Genomic DNA, 20,609 nt, shown 5'->3' on the forward strand with positions numbered 1-20,609 from the left:
AGGTGGGATCAGGTTCCTAAGGGAGGTTCTGAAACAGGGTTTTTAAGAAACCCTAAATCCAGGTTATCTGTCTGGAGGGGTTAGGAGACTGGGAGTTGGACTGACAACTTCTTGGGTCTTGCTCTAAAGAGCAGAGATTCTCTGTGACGACCTCATACCTGGGCAGTGAGAGTGGGCAGAATCCATCTCTTTCTTCTATTCTTTCCATCCCCTCACTCCACCTCCACCCATCCCCGCCGCCCAGGAACCTTAAGCTCTTCCCTTTCCAACAGAGGTTTCCAGCTGTTGATGCCTGGAGGGACCTGGCTGCAGGGAGGAGGAGAGAACTCTCTGTCCCTCCCTCCTTCTCCATCTCCCCACCCTTCCTCCCTCCTCCTCCCCCTGCCCGCTCTCTGTCTCCCTCCCTCTTTCTCCTCCGAGGCTGTGGAGTCGCCTCTCAGCCGCGAGCAACGAGCGCCCTGCTCCCAGTCCCGGCTTGGAACTGAACTGTGTGAGTGCGGGTCCTGGAGCCCCGGCCCGGGAGCGGGGAGCCCGGGTCTGAACCTGGGGCGCAGCGGTCAGCCTCCGAGGCCCTGATCTGGGACGGAGCCGAGGCACGGAGCGCGGAGCGCGGAGCGGGAGAGCCGGGAGGGCCGGCGCAGCAACCGGCGAGTCAGGGAGCAGGACCGCGGAAGGCAGGGAGACGGCAGCGAGCTGAGGGCAGAGGGCAGAGTGCAGAGAGCGGCCTGGCTCGGCGGAGGGCGCCGCCCGGCCGGAACCGAGCTCTCCGCCCGGGACGGCGGCCCGTGGTGGGGTGCGGACTCGGGGTCGCCACGAGTCCCGAGCGGCTCCCAGGACGACGGCGGGAGGCGTGCCTCCTCCCAGCCCAGCCGCCCCAGCCCCGCGCGCCTGTCCGCAGCGTCGCCGGGGCATGTGAGCGGGAAGCCCAGGCTGCCAGCTGCGAGGACCGGGACGGAGGAGGAGCAGCAGCGCGGAGCCGCGAGTCGCGAGCCCAGCGCCCGGCTGAGTAGTAAGTGCGCCCCCTCGGTGACCCGAGCGCGCCGCCGCGCCTCTCTCTCCAGACCTCCGAAGTTTTGACACTCGCGACCCCGCGTTTCTGGGCACACGCCGGCTCTGCTCTCTGCGAGTTTCCATCCTTTGCAAAGTTTTGCAAAAAGGAGCGGACCCCCACCTATCCCCCACTACGCCGGCAGTGGCGGCTGTTCGCGGGCAGACCCGGGTTCTTGTGGAGAGCGATGGCAGCCTGGTAGGGCCGTGGGTGGCTGTGTCTGTGTCTGTGTCTGTGTGCGCACCACAGGAGCCGGGCTTGGGGTGCCCCCCTCCCCCACCAACGCCCGCCTCTCGGGCCGGGAGCCCTAGGTCTTTCTCACCAGCCGGTCTGTGCGCCCAGTTCAAGGATTTCCCAGCGGGAAGCCGAGGCGACCAGTGCGCGCCTGGCGTGGGGCTCCGGTGCCCGGAGGCACAGATCTACCCCTGCCCTGGTTGTGTAGGGTGCGGGGGGCAGCCATGCAACCCCTCTCACCCTTCCAGGTTCGTGTCCCGGCGGACCAGCCGGGCGCTGCATCCTGTTTGCTTTCTGCTCCGGCTGCTCCAGTTTCACGCCCCTCTCTCCTCCCACCCTAGCCTTCTTCTTACCACCCCCCACCTCCCGTCTATGGATGTCGGAGGTGAATCTTTTCATCCCTATTTCACTGCAGAAGCAAATCGTGCCTGAGGGTAGTGGGGTAGGGAGGTAGGGAGATGGGAAGGGGGGCCAGTCTCTCTGTTCCCAGCGGCTCGCCATTGTTTTCCCACCCCGCGCGTTCTGTACGTAAACACACACACACACGCACGCACACACACACACACACACACACACACACACACGTGTGCGCGCCGGCTGCTTGGAGTCCCCAGACGCACAGGGATCGCCCGCGGGATTCTCCCATCTGCCCGCCTGGTCTTCCAGGCTGGAGGTGCTCCATTACTTAACCAGAGCTGGGGAGGGCAAGAGATGTGGGGGTTGCCGGAGAGTCCCGGGCGGAGCCGCGAGCCGGGCCTGGGCGGGAAGTGAATTTTGAACTTCAGCCCTGGACCTTTCCGGGAGGACCCCAAGCGCACGAGCGGCGGCCTCCCGCCCTGGAGGGCCGACGGCAGCTGCAAGGACTCCAACTGCGCTCTTGGCAGCCGTCTCCGTGACAGGGGCTAGGAGGAAGCCGCGGAGTTTTCCTGGGAAGTTTGCTTCGACTCTGTGGGAATTTCCGGGCAGGGAGCCTTCTCGCTGGCGCTGGTGAAGGGGTCTGGTGAAAGACAGCCAGAGAAGATGCTGCTGCTCTGGGCGGGGTTTCCAGAGACCCCGCTTGCTCCAGCGCTCCCTTGGGAAGTGGCACTGGAGATGCTGGCGTTCAGCATACTTTGGTCCTACTTCGCCGTCTATGGACAGTGTGAGCCTGGGCAAGTCCCTTAGCTTGTCTAGATTTTCCCCTATGCAAAATGGGCAGAGTTATGCACCCATCTTTGAAACTGGCATCTAATGATCAGTTAAGCGATGCTGGTTTGGAAGGTATGAGCTCCAGGAGGGTAGCTGGATCACTGGAAGCCTAGCTTAGTTGTTAAGAGACAGGGCTCTGGAGTTGGATCCCAGATACTTTCACTGGAGACATGATCTTGAGAAGTTTAACCTTACTGCTCTGTATCTGCTTGCTCATCTGTAAAATGGGTTTAATATGAACAGTACCTACTTCATGGGGTTGTCTTGAGGATTAAGTCAATAAAAAAAGAGAAGCTCATACAGCAGTACCTGGCGCATAGTCAGTGCTGGAGAAATGTGACCTGTTATTGCCATTGTTACTTAACTGACTTTGTACGGAGTCCAGAATCGCATTTGGGAATTGTGCTCATTTAATCAATCATAATAATTTCCCACTTCTGGGAAGGAAGAAACCTCACACTTCTTCCCACTCTTTCCTGATTTTAACACCTCCCTACTCCTTGTATTGTTCCATCTTGTGAAGTCTTTTTTCTTTTTCTTTTTCTCCTTCCTCCCTTCTTCCCTCTTTTCCCCCTCCTTCACAAGTTTTGTGAAAGGGTTTTATTCCCTCCTTTTCCTCATTCTTAAAAATCTGTCTTGGCCCAACTGCAGGGTTCTCTCCGTGGAAATCAGGCCCCAGGAAGGGAGCATATTCCTAAGAGTGTCCTGACCTGGACTGCTGGCTCAGGATTGGATGCGCATTTGTGTCTCTGGGGCTGGGTGAACTTCTGGAGAGAGGAGCCCAGGTGTCTGAGGCCCTGGGGAAGAGTCAGGTGGGATGGGCTAAGGCTGTTCCTGGGGGAGCTCTGCTCCCAAGGCGGCATCTGTGTTGCCTGCTGCTGGGGCTCACTTGGGAACCTGGAATATCCCAGCTTCTGGGCAGACTGGATGTGGGATTTGGGGTAAGGGGCAAAAGTTTCACCTTCAGTTTTCCACTTGCAATTGGAGTGTTTACTAGGAATTTGGGTTTGTCATCAGATCCTTGTCTGATTCTGGACCCTGCAAAGGCATAACACAAGTAAGGGGTGAGCTAGGTGACAGTGAGGAAGGGCAGGCAGCTGCCGCCACCCACACAGCCTTGGACAGTCGGCTCCTCTCTCTCCTTTCTGAGCCTCTAACCCCTTCCCCAGTCATCATCTCAACTCAGATGGGAGAGGATGGCCAGGAGATTGGTTCTTGGTGCTTGGAGAGCCTGCAAGTGGACTCTCGGCGATGAGAGCCAGCATTGCAGTCACCCTCATTCATCCCTTTGACAGAAATTTGTTGAGCTTGTATTATGTGCCAGGCCCTGTGCTAGGCAGCAGGGCTTCAGGGGTGAACAAGACAGGTAGTGTGCCTGCCTTCAGAGAGCCTTCTTTCTAGAGGCAGGAGACTGGCAGTAAATAACTTGAACTAAGTAACCAAGACAATATTAGATCCTATGTTATGTTCAGAAATACAACACAGTGATGTGATAGACAAGGTATGTGTGGGGACAGGCAGGGGCGGTCCTAGATGGGGAGGCCAGTGGAAGCTGCCCTGGGGAGAGACTAGTTCAGTCCAGGCCTGAAGGATGAAAAGGAAACCAGCTGCACAAAGACTTGAAGGAAGGGGATTCCAGGCAGAGGGAACAGCAAAAGAAAAATCCCCACAGCCAGAACAAGGTTTGCAGCAGCAGTGCGGCTGGAGAGGGAGACTTGGAGAAGCCAGGAGGGCCAGAGCCTGGTCACATGGGACCTGGTTAGGAGCCTGGATTTTTACGGCTGGGGCCATGGGAAGCCATTGGAAAATTTTAAGTAGGGGAGTAACATGATCTGACTTATGATTTTAAAAGATTATTTGGTACACAAGAAAAAAAATAAAAAAGGTTATTGGGTAGTCAGAGTTGCCCCAGGGGAGGGAAATGGTGGCTGAGGGATGGCATGAAGGAAAGATGGTATTTTCAACGTAGACTCTTCTGTCCTTTCTTAATGTTGTACCATGTGCATGTATCAACGAAGCCAAAACAACAACACAAAAAACCCAAACCAGCAAGCATAGTTAAAAGAGAATAGGACTTCCTAGGTGGCGCCGTGGTAAAGAATCCGCCTGCCAAAGCAGGGGACACGGGTTCAAGCCCTGTCCTGGGAAGATTCCACATGCCATGGAGCAGCTAAGCCTGTGCACCACAACTATTGAGCCTGAGCTCTAGAGCCCATGAGCCACAACTACTGAGCCCATGTGCCGCAACTATTGAAGCCCATGCGCCTAGAGCCCGTGCTCCCCAACAAGAGAAACCACTGCAATGAGGAGCCTGCGCACCACAATGAAGAATAGCCCCCACTCGCAGCAACTAGAGAAAGCCCTTGTGCAGCAACGAAGACCCAACGCAGCCAATAAATAAATAAATTAATTAATTAATTAAAAATAAAATGGTGCGTTTAAAAAAAAAGAATAGCTTAAGCCTGGAAAATGTATATAATAAAAAGTTTAAAAAAAGAGATCTAAAACTGTATATTATAGTATCAATTTTGTAAAGATAATGATATGTACATGCATGTCCGTCACACATACATAGACGGAAGACTAGATGGCTACTTCGATGTTTACAGAGATTAATTCTGGACACTGGACATATGGGTGATTTTTATTTCCTCCTGTATCTTCTGTTGATTTTTCCAATCTTCTAAAATGGTCATGAATTACTTTTATAAGTGGGGAAAAATGTGAAAAAGAGACATCGCTTCGACTACTAAGTAAGGAATAGTTTGAAGGGGAGCAGGAATGGAAGAAGAGAGACTGGCTAGGAGGCAGATCCTGAGCTGAGATGATGACTTGGATAAGGTGGGCCGGTGGGAGATCATTCTGGAGGTAGAGCCGACAGGTATCACTAGCACACCTTTGCCTAACATGATGCTCTGCTCTCGCCTAGAGAGGGCATTCCGCTGCCAGCTCAGATTTTGTACTCAGTTGTGCTGGGATCGATAATGGTGACAGACAATTTCCCGTGCTGCCTTGGCTTTGGAAATGTCCTGGGTTTCATCCACATCCTTATTCCCATCTTTCCTCCTAATAGGGAGAGCCGCATCCTGAACATTTCGCTACTGTGATAATCAGCAGATTCAGGGAAACATGATATATACAATAAGAACGATTTAGAGCCAGGAGAGATGTTCATCACATAACATCTCTGAGCCTCCAATTCCCCATCTATGAAATGGGACAGCAGCAATACTTACCTCTTAGAATCTGGGAAGCTCATGTCTGATTAAGTCTGCAGCAGTGCTCCATGAATGGTAGGGGTCTGGGTTTGCTCTTGCCAGACAAGTGTTTGCTTGAGTGAGGCCTGCTGCTCCAGAGGATCTAGGTGTTCCTATCCCTGATGGGCTGACACCCGATTCTACACAGGTTTTCTCGTCTCTGGGCGTGCTTTGAGATTGGCGCTTATTGGGCAGCTCCCTGAGTAGGTCACCAGGAAGCTGATGCCACTGGAAAAAGTGGAATTCAAATGCAGCTGTGCCTGTACACCCCCTTCCCCAGCCTTATTCAGGGGTGAAGCTGAGTGTTTGAAAAGGGCTCTGTGCTGGGAAGGCCTGGCCAGGCGCACAGTAAATCGTGCTTTGAATGGGAATTATTTCTGTGCTCTGTGTTTGGTTAAGAGGGCCACTCCTGCCTGAACTCGCTGCAGTCCTCACCCTCTTCTAGTCCTCTTCTTGGAACTTGGGTATGTTAGCCAGGAAGGCTGTCACAGTGCCTGTCACCACGCGGGGGACCAGGACCCATGCAGGGTTGCTTTCACATCTCCTGTTATCTCCCTGTCTCCCCATTCCCAAGCAGGAAGGCATGCCCTGGGTGGGGTTCTTTGCCTGGGTGACCCCTGTTTTGACTGCCCTTTCCTTGGTGCTCCTGACAGCTCCTTGGGAAAATGCAATTAGGAGATTTGTTACAGGCTAGCTCAGCAGGGCCACCTTCCGCCTCTGCAAGCTTCTCTGATCAGGAGCGACGCTGTTCCTTTTAAAAATTCAAATACTTTTTCTAAGCAGCAGTGATATGGTAGTTCCCTCCTAAGCGAGGGGTGGAGTAGGGTGGATGGGGCATTCACTTCAGCTCCAGTGCCTGTTACATCCATGGGCCTAGCCAGAGACCCCTGAGACTGGCCCTGCTCAAGCCTCATGGTGGTGAAGGCCCTTGTGGCTCCCCTAGGAAGAGGTTTCTGTCCAGAGTGACTGGTCAGAACTCTGAGAGGCTGTGAGGTGAGGAGGAGGTGGCTGGGGTTTCCCCTGCCTGCTCCCAAGGTCATCAGTGGATGAAGCCAAGGCCTGGGCACAGTCCAGGATGTGCTATGTGTGCAGCATCTTAGAGCATCTCAGAGTGTGCACATGAAGACGGGCTAGGAGAGCAGCAGGGGCTGATATTTGTACCCCAAGGTTGACTCCAGCCTGGAGTGTTTTTATGGGGAAGGGGTGTGTTGGGTGGTAAAGGAGAGGAAGGAAGAAGTGGGGACAGTATCTCTAGCTGCCCCTTTTTTTTCATAAATAGCATCACTACTCAGGCCCATTTGGTCACTCTGGGAGGCCTGACACTTGCCATCAAATCTGAATTCAGTTCTCTTGATACACACAGCAAACTCCCCTCCCCCCATCAGTGGCCTTAGCATTTAAATGGCCTTGCCACAGCCCCATAAGCAGCCCCAGGGATTGTGGCCAGGTTGGGGGGGAGGGTTTAATGTTGTCCCTCTGTGTCTTCTGGGGACATGTGCAAGGTAGAGTGTCAGTGTTTTGGCTTGAAGAGAGAGAGGGGCATGGGAAGGGGCCACAGATGGGGCAGGAACAGGCAGGCTCCCTTCTCCCCTCGTGCTTTGGGTCTGTGATCCCTGCCAGGCCTGGAGCTCCCTGGGGGATCCGCCCCAGCGGAGGCCAGACTGTTCTCCTGCCCTCGGCCGTACCTCCCCCAGTCCCCGCCCCCTGCTTGACTCAGAATGGAATGTGCAGCCTGTGGAACAGGATGGGGTGGGAACTAGTTCCCAGAGGGCCTTGGTCCCCGTCCCCTCCCCTCCCCCCACAAAGGGGGTAGGAACCTCTGGGCTGGGTCCTGCTTCTTGGCAGGGCTGGAAGCGCTCCTCTCCAATCCCAGGCCCTGTGCAGAGAGGGGGCAGAGGCGAGTGCCACGGGGCCCCAGGTCCAGCCATTGGAAGCAGCAGCCAGGGTGGGGGGGTTTCTTTATAAGTCCAAGATGAAGGTGGGCGGCCAGTTAGAGTCCAGCAGGCCCATCCCCATCTCCAGGAGCTGGGGGTGGCCTACCCCAGACCTCCATCCTTTGTTGACTTCTGTTTTAATTGCAGCTTATATTTTCTTATTCCTATATTTCTGTAGTTTCCAAAAGTAGTACAACAATGTGTATTGCTTCTGGAATCAGAATGGAAAGGATTTAAAATATATGTAGAATTGCCAGACAGTGAAACAGAAAAAGTAGCAGTGTTTCTTCTCTGGAAGACTGGGAGTCAAGGCTTGACCAACAGTAGACTATTCTGCAGAAAGAGGGGTCCCTGGCAGAAGGGGCAATAGTTGGAAATAGGATAAGAAGCCTCTAACACTGGACTGATACCCATTCAGGGTGACCATTGAGTAGGCCCATGAATCCCCCCTGGTGGGCTCTGGGCTGGGGTGGGCTGTCTAGGGACTAGGCCCAGAGGCCTCCTGCATTGGCTCTGGTACCTGGGAGGAGGCGGGAAAGGGAGTGAGCTTTGGCTTAAGCTGACTCAAAAGAATTAACTCCTGCCTGGCCACGCAGGCAGGTCCCACGCCCCCACGCCCCCCCCCCCCCCCCCCCCCGAGTGGAGAGTGAGGCGTTTTCCTTCTCAGTGTGAAGTGAAACCTTGCTCCCCCACCCCCACCCAGTCCTACCGAAGGAGCCTGAAGTCATTCCCCCATTCCTGTGAGGCTTTGGTTCTGGGCCTGTCCCTGGAAGGGTGGGGTGGGGTGGGGTGAGGAGGGAAGGACGAATATAAAGGTTAGCGGGGAGGGGCTGGAAGGAAGCCTGTGTGCAGGTACAACCAGGCTGCCCGCCAGTGGGGCAAGGAGAGTGGGGAGAGCACAGGGGAGCTGTTGAAAGCAGAAGGGAAGGGCCCCTCCAGCGCCTGCCATTGCTCTGGCCTGCCCGGCTCCCCTTTCCATGGTGGAGAGGGAGTGTGTGTGTGTGTGTGTGTGTGTGTGTGTGTGTGTGTGTGTGTGTGGAAGCACGTGGAAGCGTGTGTAAGTGGCCAGACTGGGCCTATATTCTGCAGAGCTTGGTCAGCACCCAGGGGACCAGCCCTAGCCCCCTCTGGCCCCCAGGGAACAGGCAGTGGCTCTAAGAGCCCCCAGAAGACAGTGGGGACATTAGACCAATGTCAAGAAGGCAAGGGGAGAGTGGACTGGGAGGCAGAAAGAGAGCCCGGCGTGGGCTGGTCCCTCCTCCCTGAGCTTCCGTTCTCCAGAACCTCCGGTGCCCCACACAGCCTGGAGGTTCAATTCCAGTCTACCTGGGGAGGGTGGGGCAGTGGGTGATCACCTTCCACCCTTCTTTCCCTGTACAGAGACACAGTCTCCTCCCACTGTGTCACTGTGCGCATGGGACTACAGTACCACCAAAAGGCCAGGGTGAGGGCAGAGTGGGTAGGGGAAGAGCTCTGGAAAGTCAGTGGGGTCCCCTAGCTGGGGCTGGTGGGGCAGAGAGAGGGAGCGCACTCCTTTCAGTTGGGGTGAAGCGCTCTGCTGTCACAGGTACCGGAGCCTGGAAGCGGGGCAGAGAACAGAGAAAGGGGATCTGTCACATCTTGCCTGGGTTAGAGGTAGGCAGCAGGAGAGCTTTCTGTTTGGTATCTGAGGAAATCAGGGGATGAACTTGACTGTCAAGTTGGAATAAGTATACAAGTCTAGGTGAATGGGCCTCTTGGAGTTGTGCAGTGCGCAGTCTGCACAGCTGTACATGCTGGCCCTTTTGGAACTGGATCAGCGCATCAGGTACCTGTGGTTTTCACATGTAAATTCCTTTTTCTTCTACCAGCTCTGCCAGGCCTTAGATCCATAGTCCTCAACATAAGACCCCCAATTTGGAGGTGATTTTTGGCTATTTGTTATCCATTTCTAAGTGCTGATTGACTTGGAGTTTGGGGAGCCAGAATGAGGAGAGGGCTTGTGTGTGAGTATGGGCATGGGTGTGTTGGACAGTTCAGAGATTCTCTGGAGAGCATGACTGCCACCACCCTCCTTGTGGAGTCAGAGTCCTGTGTGGATAATCGGCCACAGATGCAGCGAAACTGCTCTAATTCCTGAGTCAAGGCTGGCTGGGTTTAGGAGCTCTCAGACGGGGCAGGCAAGTGGGGAGGAGAGGAGGTTCCTGCCTCCATACCCCTCCCCACCCCCACCCCCAACAGTAACCCCTCCCCCAGGCACCTTTGCTGGCCTTCGACCCACTGGGTCTTCTTTAGGTGCCTGCCTTCCTCTCTCCCTCTCCCATCATCAAACTCACCCATTCCTTGTCCTTCAAGATCCTGCTCTTTGATCTCTGAGGAGATGACTGGCTAATCAGATTGACCAATCTAAATTCATGTGCTGGTGGCAGGTTAACAGGTAATTCCTGAAACGCTTTTAACTGGCCACCAGGCCTTATCAATCCAAGAAGTGACTGTCCAAGTGGGAACCTGGGGTGGAGGGGGGGTGGTAACTGTTTGAGCCTGAGGGGCTGCTCCACCGCCCACCCACTCAGCAGCTGGGAGGGGAGCGCCTGCCTCAAAGCTGTGCCCTGCACGCTGGCACGGGGAGACCAGTGCAGCCCTTGCACAGTTTTGAGGAAGGTAACAATTAGATGCCCACCGAGGAAAGTGAAGGTAGGGAGGTGCAAGGGCAGGGCTGCGGAGCATCAAAGCATCAGGGAGGGGCACCACAACCAGATTCGGACAGTCAGAAAAGGCTCCCTGGAAGAGGAAACATAATGATCTGGAGGGTGAGAAGGAGGCAGCTTGTCAAGAGCAAGTCAGAGAGAAGAGACGGTTGTAAGGGCAGATGCCCCCCACGTCCCCCAGGGGCCCCACCTGGGTCTCCAAGGGCATATCAGACGGTCCTGTCCCTCACCAGGGACCCTGGCGCGTCGTGACTTGCAGGGGAGGGTGATGGGTGGGGGAGCTCCGGCAGCCTGGTTCGCCTGTGACTTGTGTATGGCCACATGGGGCGCGTGGGTTTGGGGGTGCACTAATATCCATGGGGTGTACAGGGGCTGCCCGTGGTGTGTGGCCCACGTGACCCGGGGACTGGAAGCCCAAACCTCTCCCAGGCCGCTGCGGGAGGGGTAGGGCGTGAGGTGAGGGGGCAGGGGCTGGGCGGGGGGTGGGGTGCTGGATCGCTGGGGCCAACTGCACATTAGCCAGGCTGGCGTTAAATGCCTTTGCTGCCTCTCTCCTCCCCTCCCGTCCCTCCCTGCCCTCCCAAAAATCAACAACTGTGTCCACAGCAGGGTGATTGTGCCTGGCCGGCAGCCTCTGGGGCTGCCAGGACCGGGCAGGTGCTGGGAGCAGGCTGGGTCTGGCTGCCAGGGCTGCAGGATAAACAAGGCCGCACACAGGCTGGCTGGGAGGGAGGGAGGCCACAGGCAGGCGGGAGGGAGGACAGGTGTCTCAGGAGCATTGCAGACACAAAGGGCCTCTTGTCTCCTCCTCCCTGGCCCCAGGGAGCAGCCCCCTCCCCCTCTCAGGCCCAGCCCCGAGACCCGTGGCCAGGTCAGCCAGGGGCTTCTGGAAATGAGGGAAGGGCAGGTGCTGACCTCCAGACTCCCCTGCATCTTGGTGCTTGTTTTTTCTTGCTTGAGGCAGAGGTAAAACTGTCCTCATGCGACACTAACCCTGGAGGCAGGATACCCGCCTCTGAATAGATCCACTGGCCACGAGGCCTCTGTGGGTCTCCGTTTCCCCCTGGAAAGACAGAAAGACCCTCACTACTGCTGGGGCACCCAAGGAAGAAATGGATGGGAGATAGGCAAAGGACCTGGAGCTTTTTGGGAAGAAAGAAGCAGCACATGTCAGGAGTGATGAAAGGTGGGACAAGAAGTAGGGAGACCTGGGCCCAGGGATTCCAGGTGGGATTTGGGGTGGGTGTGGCCGGGGTGCAGCAACGCCCTCCTCCCTTCATACCCCTTAATGAAACAGACCTTTACGGAACCCCTGCCATGTGCCGGCACTGCACTAGGCATGGAAGAGGCAGGGAAGAATAACATAGTACCCACACAGACAGGTGGAACTCTGGAGCCAGACTGCCTGTGTGGTCTTGAGCAAGTCTCAGTTTCCTCATCTGTAACATGGGGGTGATAATAGCCTCTGCCTCATGGGCTGTTGTGTTGATTAAATGTGTGAAGAGATGCCTGGTATGCTGCCTATCGTATAGTAAGGGATACATAAGAGAAGGCCATTATCATCCCATTGTTGTCCCTGTCCCTGAGAGAGGCTCAAATCTAGCCAGAGCACAGAAAGCAGACAAGTAAACAAATAATTGCAGTCCAGTCAAGCCAAGTACTAGAGACTAGGGATGTCCAGGGGCTCTAGAATGCCCTGAAAGAACAATCAGCTCTTCTAGGATTATTAGGGAGTGATTCATAAAGGAAGGGCAACATTTGAACTGGGCTTTGAGTGAGGTACAGGAGTTTTCTGGTCAAGACTGTAGAAAGGGACTTCCAGGCAGTGGCACCCTGTGAGCTGCAGCCCTGAGGTGTGAAGGCGCCTGTTTTCACCTGCATTAGCGTCTGTGAGCCGGACAGCTGTTGGGGCTACTCTCTGTGTGGTCTTGCTGATGCCATAAACCTTTCTGGGACTTGGTCTCTGTATCTGAAAGGGGGAAACAGTGGTCTGTCTACTTCCTTCCATGATTTTCCAACTGGTAAGGGGCCAGGCTGCCCATTCCCTGGGTAGATCAGTCAGGCCCAAGACCCAGGACCAGAAGGATCAGCCGGCAGCACTCCCAGGGCACCAGCTGGGCCTGCTGGACTGAGTGGAGGGAGCTGACCTCTGGTGCTCCAGCCCAGGTGCTGCTCCCTGTGCAGCAGGCAGTGGGGCTCCCCAGCCCGCCTCTTCCACAGGGGTGAAGCCCTTCAGGGTTCCTGTAACAATGGCTGTGCTGGTGTTTGAGGGGCCAATGAACAGTAGAGGACAGTGGGCACCAGAGGAGACCAAGGCCCTGGTCTGGACTGTGTGTCCTCAGATCTGTCACTTTGCCTCTTGGAACCTTGCTTTTCCCATCTGCAACTTGGGAAGGACCATTTGGACCCCTCCTGGGATAAAACGAGAATGCTGTGTTGCGGTGGCAGTAGAGTCAGATGAAGATGATGACAGCTACCCTGGTAATTTTTGTTGCAGTTCCAAAATCCAGATGTGGTGTCAGACACTTAGTCATAACCCCACATCTGTCCTTGGTGTTGCCCTCCACGGTGCGCCTCCTTCCAAGCAGCTCATCTCAGGGGTGCCTCACGAAACCTTGTCAGTTAGGAAGGACAGAGTCCCTAACCCCCCATGTGAGTCTGAAGGGATGAGCCTGGTCCACGTGACATGTCTGACCACGTGGGATCTTGCTGCAGGATCCCCTGGCCTCCTGGCCTGGCGTGCTGCCGTTGGTTTTGAGGAACTGGTGATAGGAAGGGTTAAGGGCATTGAGGAATGCCTGGAGTCCAGTGGGTCTCCTGACAGTCGCAGGGAGCTCACCCAGGGTCCAGATCTGGAAGGGTGGTTGCCTTGGCAGAGGCTGCCGTCTTTCTCTCCTCCCTCATTTGCTACCTTGGCCCTGCCCAGTGTGGGCATAGCCCCATTTTCTCTTCCTCCTCTGTACTCACGTTTCTCAGGTGGCCTCAAGGTGAGGTGAGGTCAAGGAGAGAAGCTGATGCAAAGGGGAATGCGGGAAGATGGGGCTGGGGCAGTACTCTGGGGTCCCCTGGCAGGTGGTCAGATAGCTTCCTAGGCAGCCCTGGAAACTGCCTGCGTAAGAGACAGGCAGAAAGAGCAGCAGTGACACTCGGATTTTTCCAAGGGCCATGTACATATTTACATATAATTTGCATGTAACCAATACACTGAACGCGATTTTATGATCTATCCCCAGGCACATTCAGATTTGCCTTTTACTATTGTTCTTTTCAAAGCTGGCTGCTCCTGGCTTTTTACTCTTGTCTGGCCTCACTCCTGTTCTATTCTCCCCACCCCTCTCCCAGAGGGCAGGTGGGGGAGGGGCGGGAGGAACAGAGGGTCAGCTTTAGGTCAGCCCTGCTATCCATCCCCCTCCCTGGGGTGAGCACAGAGGGCGGCTTCCACCACTGAACCCACAGGCCTGGCCTCCCCGCCACCCCCCAGCGGCCCCCTCACCTGTGAATGTGGCCGAGGGCACCTTCACACGCAACAGCACAGAGCTTGGCACTTAGCAGGTGCTCAATAAATCTGAGGGTAAATCGAGATTAGAGATAGGGAGGAACCTTGGAAAACAAAGACGTATCCCATTCAGGCTCCTTGGGGCCCGGTTTTTTTCCTGCGAGGGACGAGGTTGATAGGGAGAAGTAAACCTCTGAGGAGTAGATTTCTCTCCTGACTGTGGCCAAAGGAGGCATTTCTTTCTCTTCTTGGCCTTGCCGGAAGTAGTGGTGGGGATGAGAGGAGCAGAAAGGAGGGGCCAGGCCTTCTATTATTTTGTTTTTCAGATGGAGAGTCTGTTATTAGCAATTTATGACGACCAGGTCTGCAGCCAAGCACATTCAGTTCTCCAGCGTCGAGGGGGAAGCTCGCAGGGCCGTGGCAAGCGGCTGGACAGGAAAGACAGTCAGGTCAACAGTTTTGTGATTGACTATTCAGTGCCTCGGCCTGTGCCAGGGGCAGCTTTAGCATGGGGCCAGATTGAGCCCAGCCCTGTGTGGGGAGACACCCTTCTGGATAGCATGGCCTCCCCGTGTGAGCCCAAATGGCTTCAGTAAGTGGGGTGAGCTCCCCTCCCACATCGTGCCCACTGGGCCTTGGGCTGCAGATTGCTTTCTGTGAAATGGGGTCAGGGCAGTCACACTCAGAGCAGTGTCACTGTAGAGTTTCTTGAGACGGCAGGGCCTGGGAAGACCCCTACAGAGAAAGGAGAGCAGCTGTGTGAGAGAAGACCCCGGAAGAGGGGGAGTGGGCAAGGTGACCACCCTTGTGGAAAGAATGGTGCACAAGCAAAGCAACCCCCTCTCTGCAAAAGCGCTGAGCTGGTGGAATTTAGCTCGGCGGCCGCGAGATCGGGGCAGTAGATAGAGCTCTGCGGGCGCCTGGGCTGTGTGTGTGCAGGTTGTTGTGTGGGGGTCCAGGAAGACGATGGAGAGGGCAGGAGCAGCACGCGTGGCGCCCCCTCTACCAGGCTGGCCTCCACGCTTCCCTGGACTCATTACCAGTCCCCATTGCTGGAAGCAAACCCCCTTCCTCCATCCACTCCTCATGTAAGTTGGTTTCGTTCTTCCCTTGATTTCCCCTCATTCCTCTCCCAACTGTTTCGCTTCGACTGGAAGTAGCTACATTAGCCATTCTTCAAGGGGTCAGCGTCCTCCAGGGGGCCAAAATGCCACAGGGCAGAGAACTTTGGCTGGTGGAGGTCTTCTCAGGGTTAGGGACGGTGATGTCTGATCCCCGGAACTCTGTTTCACGGCTGGGAGGAGCCCAGGCTGCTTGGGGGAGAGCGACCCTCTCAAGTGGCTGTTTCTCGCATCCCAACCATGTCTCCAAGCTTGGTGTCCTTGGACGGTTGTTGAAGGGCAGACTCACAGGAAGGATAAGAAGCTTTTGCGGGACTGTGGAAAGAGCCAGGGCAGAGAATGTGATGCGTTGGGGAGTCGGGGAGAGCCATGTTGGGCAGTGAGAGAATGGGCCTGGTTTCCAGCTGTGAGGATCTTCTTATTATCTGCGCACAGCTGACGGCCACTCAGTCCTGAGGGTTTCTTGTCCTCTGTCCTCTGAGTTGACATCCTCTTCCCTGGCTACTTCAAGGCTCTTGCCAGGGGTTCACAAAAGAAACACCTCCGAGATTTGACCCAGTGTGGATAAGTTCATTAGGTGTGTAGGGAGCAAGTACTCTGGGCCCAGCACCAGACTCGGGGCTCCGTTAGCAACCCCTGTGCCCTGCTAAGACAACTAGTAGGGCGCAGCTGTGCCAGGTTCTGTAAGGAACAACAGTGACTAAGCTACCAGCCCAGAGGCTGAGGAGCCCTGCTGCAGTAGAAGGGGGGTTGGAGGGGGGTGGGTATTAGCTTAGAGTGCAGTTAGGAAGGGATCTCCAAGGTCAGAGGGAGCCTTGAATGCTGGCCAAGGAGCCAGGACTTTGTTGACAGCGAGGAACCCGAGAATGTCTCAGAGAACTTTCAGAATGGGTGGCTCATTCATTCAAGCTGAGATTTCTCTCTCATTGTTCTGCAACAAAATTCCAACAGAACCCTGTGCTTTTTCTTTCCATTCAAAGACATTTTTATTGCCTTCAAATTGTGTTGAACCATGTGGTAATCGAGACAACTTTCCTTCCCCTGCAGGGCTGTGGGCTCCCAGAGTGTGGGGCCAAGCCTGGCAGCCTGCGGAGGGGATGTTCCTTTTCCTGGTCTGCCCTGACTCACACTCACCCCGGCTTTGGTCCCACAGGGGCTCAAGTGAGTGAGTGTGGCCAACTCTCCTGGGATGCTTGATGAATGAGCACACCAATTTTGTTCAGGATTGATGAATGTTAATCTCTGGATGTCTTTTTAAAAGGCAATGGTTTGATATATATTTTTAACAGATAAGATATTCAGGGGATGGATAAGCTCCACCAATACCTCATTAGGTGAAGGCACTGGGTGAGGCAGGAGGAGGAGACCAGACCCTGCGCACAGGGAAGCTGTAATCTGTCTGAGGAGGTGAGGCTGGATCATAGGAAACAGCTGCGTTGTGGGAACAGAACCTTTCAGCTGAATTGGCCTGAGCGCCAGGACTGTTGGAGATGTTTCTGTCTCCATGGGCTTGGTTTTGGAGCCTGGGTGCAAGGTGGAGTCAGACAGATCCCATTTTGAGTCCTAGGTCTGCTTCTTCTGAGCTGTGAGATACTAGAATTTTGTCAGAGCCTAGTTTTTTCACCTACAGAGTGGGAAAAGAATAATATCTACCTCCCAAAGTTAAAAGGACTTAGTGACGTGATGTCTATATTACAGCACTTAGTATAGGGCCCAGAGTATAGGAGATTCCAGTACGTGGGAGCTGATATTAGCATGGCCATTGTGGTGGTGGTTGTTGGGGCTTGTGCTGGGAGCGATGGTGCAGCTCTCCTGGGGCCTGTCTGGATGTGGGGGCAGCCCCTCCCTTGGGTCATGAACATGGCCTCTGTGGGGTTTGGGAAAGGAGGGGGAGCACCTCTCCAGTGTGGTGGTACAGACTTTGTCAGCTATGACACCTCTTTCAGCCTCCCACAGTATTCTTCCTTCAGGTTTGATATATAGATGTGTTATGTGACCCTGGCCAAGTTACTTAACCAATCTGTGCTCCAGCTTCTGGAACTGTAAAATGCTGCTGACAAACATACCTGGTACTGAGAGGATTAAATAAAAAGGGTTACGTGGAAAGTGGTCAAAGAGCGTCTGGCACGGGGGGATCTTATCCAGGCATTCGATGCTGTTGTAATTGCTGTGGTTATTCTGTTAAGGGAGTGACCCATGCACTCAAAGAAACAAGGGCATGAGCTGCTGCCCCACGTGTTCCAGGAGCTTGGAGCAGGGGTGGGGTGTGGGATGGAGGTGGGCCAGGGCATGGACCCCAATGTGTGGACTCCACTGTGCTGGCCCTGGGGAGCAGCCCAGAAAAGGGGGTGAGCTTTCTCACACACTAGCGACAAGCAGGGTGTTGCCAGGTGGAGCAGAAATGATAGTTTGGCTCGGAGTGCACTGCCTCCTGTCCTTTGCCCGGTGTTGTCCCTTAAACTGGTCACTAAGGGGAACAGTTCTACACCAGGTAGAATGGATTTTTGCAAAACTGGTGAAATTCACGTGTAAGTTGGGATCGCTTGGAAGCATGAAACCACCATATTCACCAAACCCAACTGCTGGCAGATTTTAATAATTCATAGTAATATGAATGTCTATACAGCTTTTAACTAACCTTTGGACTCCGGGCGCTTGGGAGCTGCCTGCAGGAACGTGGCAGGAAGTGGAAGCTGCCCCCCCCCCCCCCCCCCCCCCCCCCCCCCCCGGCACCCAGCCCCACCGTGGAGATGGCTAATTGGGTTGAGAGTGCCTGCAGGGAATCGGCCTTTTCTCCGAGGTCTTTGTGCTGTGGTTTTGGCCTTGGGGCCAGGTGGAACTTCAGTGGGATTTTGCTTCCACCCCTTAGCTTCAGGTGCCTCAACTATAAAATGTTTTTTTCCGCTTGTTTCATTGACTTTTAAAAAAAAATAGTTATTTATTTGGCCATGTTGGGTCTTAGTTGCGGCATGCTGGATCTTTCGTTGCAGCTCATGGGCTCTTCATTGTGGGCTCCAGAGTGTGCAGGCTTATTTGGCCCACGGCATGTGAGATCTTAGTTCCCTGCCCAGGGATCGAACCCACGTCCCTTGCATTGGAAGGCGGATTTGTAACCACAGGACCATCAGGGAAGTCCCTATATGACGGGTTTTGTTGCTGCCAAAAATATCTGTGAGGTGCTTAGCTTGTGCCCACTCGAAAAATGGCAGGTACCGTCACTATCTTTCTGCTGATTTGGGCTGTAGCCTGAAGGTGGAAACCAACGCCTTAGCAGCGCTTATATTTCTGCAGCATCAAAGACTTTGGAGCCCTCCCCAACTTAAAATTTTATCTGAGAGAAGAAGTAATAATTCATTCCATGTGCAAATGGAAAAACTGAGACCTTGCAAGATTTAGTGGTGTGTCCCAGGCCCCACAGTGAGTTACAGGCATCCAAATCCCTTACACTTATATGGGGCTTTCTAAACCATCAAGTGTATTAAGTGCTTTGACATTTAGAAAATCTCTATGCTGAGGCTCCCAGCAATCTGGTGGGGTGTATTTTGACTCCCATTTTACAGATAGGAAAACTGAGGCTCAGAGAATTAAGACTTGCCCAGGATTGCACCCTGATTGTGTGCCAGAGCTAGGGCTCAAACTCAAACCTTTGGCCTCCAAATCCAGGGTTCATTTCCAGTGTGCACTCAGAATTATCACATGGGCCTGTGTGATCCTCTCTGAAATAACTTTTTTCCTTCATGCAGGTAGGTCTGTTAAGGTGGATAGTCATGAGCCAGGAGGGAGAGGGTTAAATTCCTTCCTAAGCAACAGAGCTGGTTTTGAGCCTGGCGCCTCTAGTGACCCCATCATTGACCCTCACCCCCTGGTCAGGGTGACTGGCTGTGGGGGAAGGGAAGCAGAGCAGCTCTAATGGCCCAATGGGGGCAGAGGGAGGGCCTAGGGAGGCAAGAGCAGGGGAGGGGACACTCTTCCCTCTTTTACTTTGGACAAAGATGCACAGAGATGCCAGTGGCTTTTTTCGGTTTCCATAGAAAATCCCTAAGATTGTCTTGTGGTGGCTGGCCATCAGCATGGCCTGCACTCTTAATCAGGCCATGGAGCACAGGCAGCTCTTAGAGACACTAGAAACCCTGTGATGTGTTCTTGGGTAAATGGGAACTGGGATAGTTTTTACCACTAAAGGCACCAGTGATAGAAAACGGAAATATCAAATGAACCTTAGGGCTGGATGGGACTTTGGTCGCAGCCTGTCGTTCACTGAAGAGGAAAAGGATGATTCAGGCGGCCCACAGAAACCAAAATCTGTGGAATGAGTGGGTGACTGAGAACTGGGAAGGCTGCTCTGTTGCCTCCTTCTCTCCCCGGGTGGCCCCCACCCCAGTCACCCCCTCTGTCCGCGCAGACCTTCTGCTTTAGAGTGTTTGGATTATTGTCCCTCTGTCCTCCCCAGATGGCCCTCAAGGAGCTCCAGACCTGTAGAGTAACTGCACAGGGTTGTTCAGCAAGTTAGGGGTGAGAGGGTGAGGGGAGCGCTATTCTGGAAACCAGGGGTCAGCCCAGTGCTTGCCTTGAAGCTGCCACCCTAAGAAGGACAATTGAGGAGCGGACTTAGAGGAAGCTAGTGAAATCTCTTCCTCTGTCCCCATCTTCCTGCCCCTACATCCCTTACCCTCCCTGCTGAGGAATCCTAAATACACCTGTTTCTGCATGGCAGTTGAAAGCTTTTAATTGTTCCTAGAGGTGAGGGAGGCACTGAAGGGAAGGCCTTCTAGCTGGTGGGGCAGGTCTGGCATTGTCTGGCTCTGGCCTTTTTAGACACGTCAATTCGTGACGTTAATTATGGCTTTGTGAGCAAGGGGTTCTTCAACGGCAGCTGGTCTGCAGCCTACGCGCTCCCTGACACCCGGCCTGACATGAGCCCCCCAGTCTGTGAGTCTGTGTTGTGCTCTCACCTCTGCCTGTCTGTGAGATTAAAGGTGCCATGAAAGTGTAAACTCTTAGCAGTTTCATGTTCTCCATCTTTTTTTTTTTTTGTGGTAACATATACAGTAATGAAATTTACCATTTTAATCATTTTTAATTGTACAGTTTGGAGGCATTAAGTACATTTACATTCTGCAGCTGTCACTACTGTCCACCTCCAGAAGTTTGCATCATCCCAAACTAAAACTCTCTGCCCATTAAGCAATAACTCCCCTTTTGTGGCTCTCCCTGGCCCCTAGTAACCTCTATTTTACTTTTTTTTTATAGTATTTTTTTTAATTTATTTTATTTATTTATTGGCTGTGTTGTTTCTTTGTTGCTGCACACAGCCTTTCTCTAATTGCTGCAAGCAGGGGCTACTCTTCATTGTGGTGCGCAGGCTCCTCATTGTAGTGGCTTCTCTTGTGGAGCACAGGCTCTAGGCACGTGGGCTTCAATAGTTGCAGCACACAGCTCAATAGTTGTGGCTCACGGGCTCTAGAGCACAGGCTCAATAGTTGTGGCGCACGGACTTAGTTGCTCCGTGGCATGTGGAGTCTTCCCAGAGCAGGGCTCAAACCTGTGTCCTCTGCATTGGTAGGCAGATTCTTAACCACTGCGCCACCTAGGAAGTCCACCTCTATTTTACTTTTGGTCTCTGTAAATTTAACTGTTGTAACTA

The 20,609-nt window shown here is 54.1% G+C and overlaps 1 protein-coding gene across 1 annotated transcript in view; it reads left to right on the forward strand.

Moving 5' to 3' along the window:
• The first annotated feature begins 389 nt into the window (after window positions 1–389).
• SOX13 (SRY-box transcription factor 13) overlaps window positions 390–20,609 on the forward strand; it is a 44,267-nt gene continuing 24,047 nt past the window's right edge. The window contains exon 1 of the mRNA XM_057729136.1: window positions 390–1,009. The gene's annotated coding sequence lies outside the window, so the exon portion shown is untranslated. The remainder of the gene's footprint in view (window positions 1,010–20,609) is intronic.

This window comes from Hippopotamus amphibius, chromosome 3, assembly GCF_030028045.1.
Source record: "Hippopotamus amphibius kiboko isolate mHipAmp2 chromosome 3, mHipAmp2.hap2, whole genome shotgun sequence".
NCBI lineage: Eukaryota > Metazoa > Chordata > Mammalia > Artiodactyla > Hippopotamidae > Hippopotamus > Hippopotamus amphibius.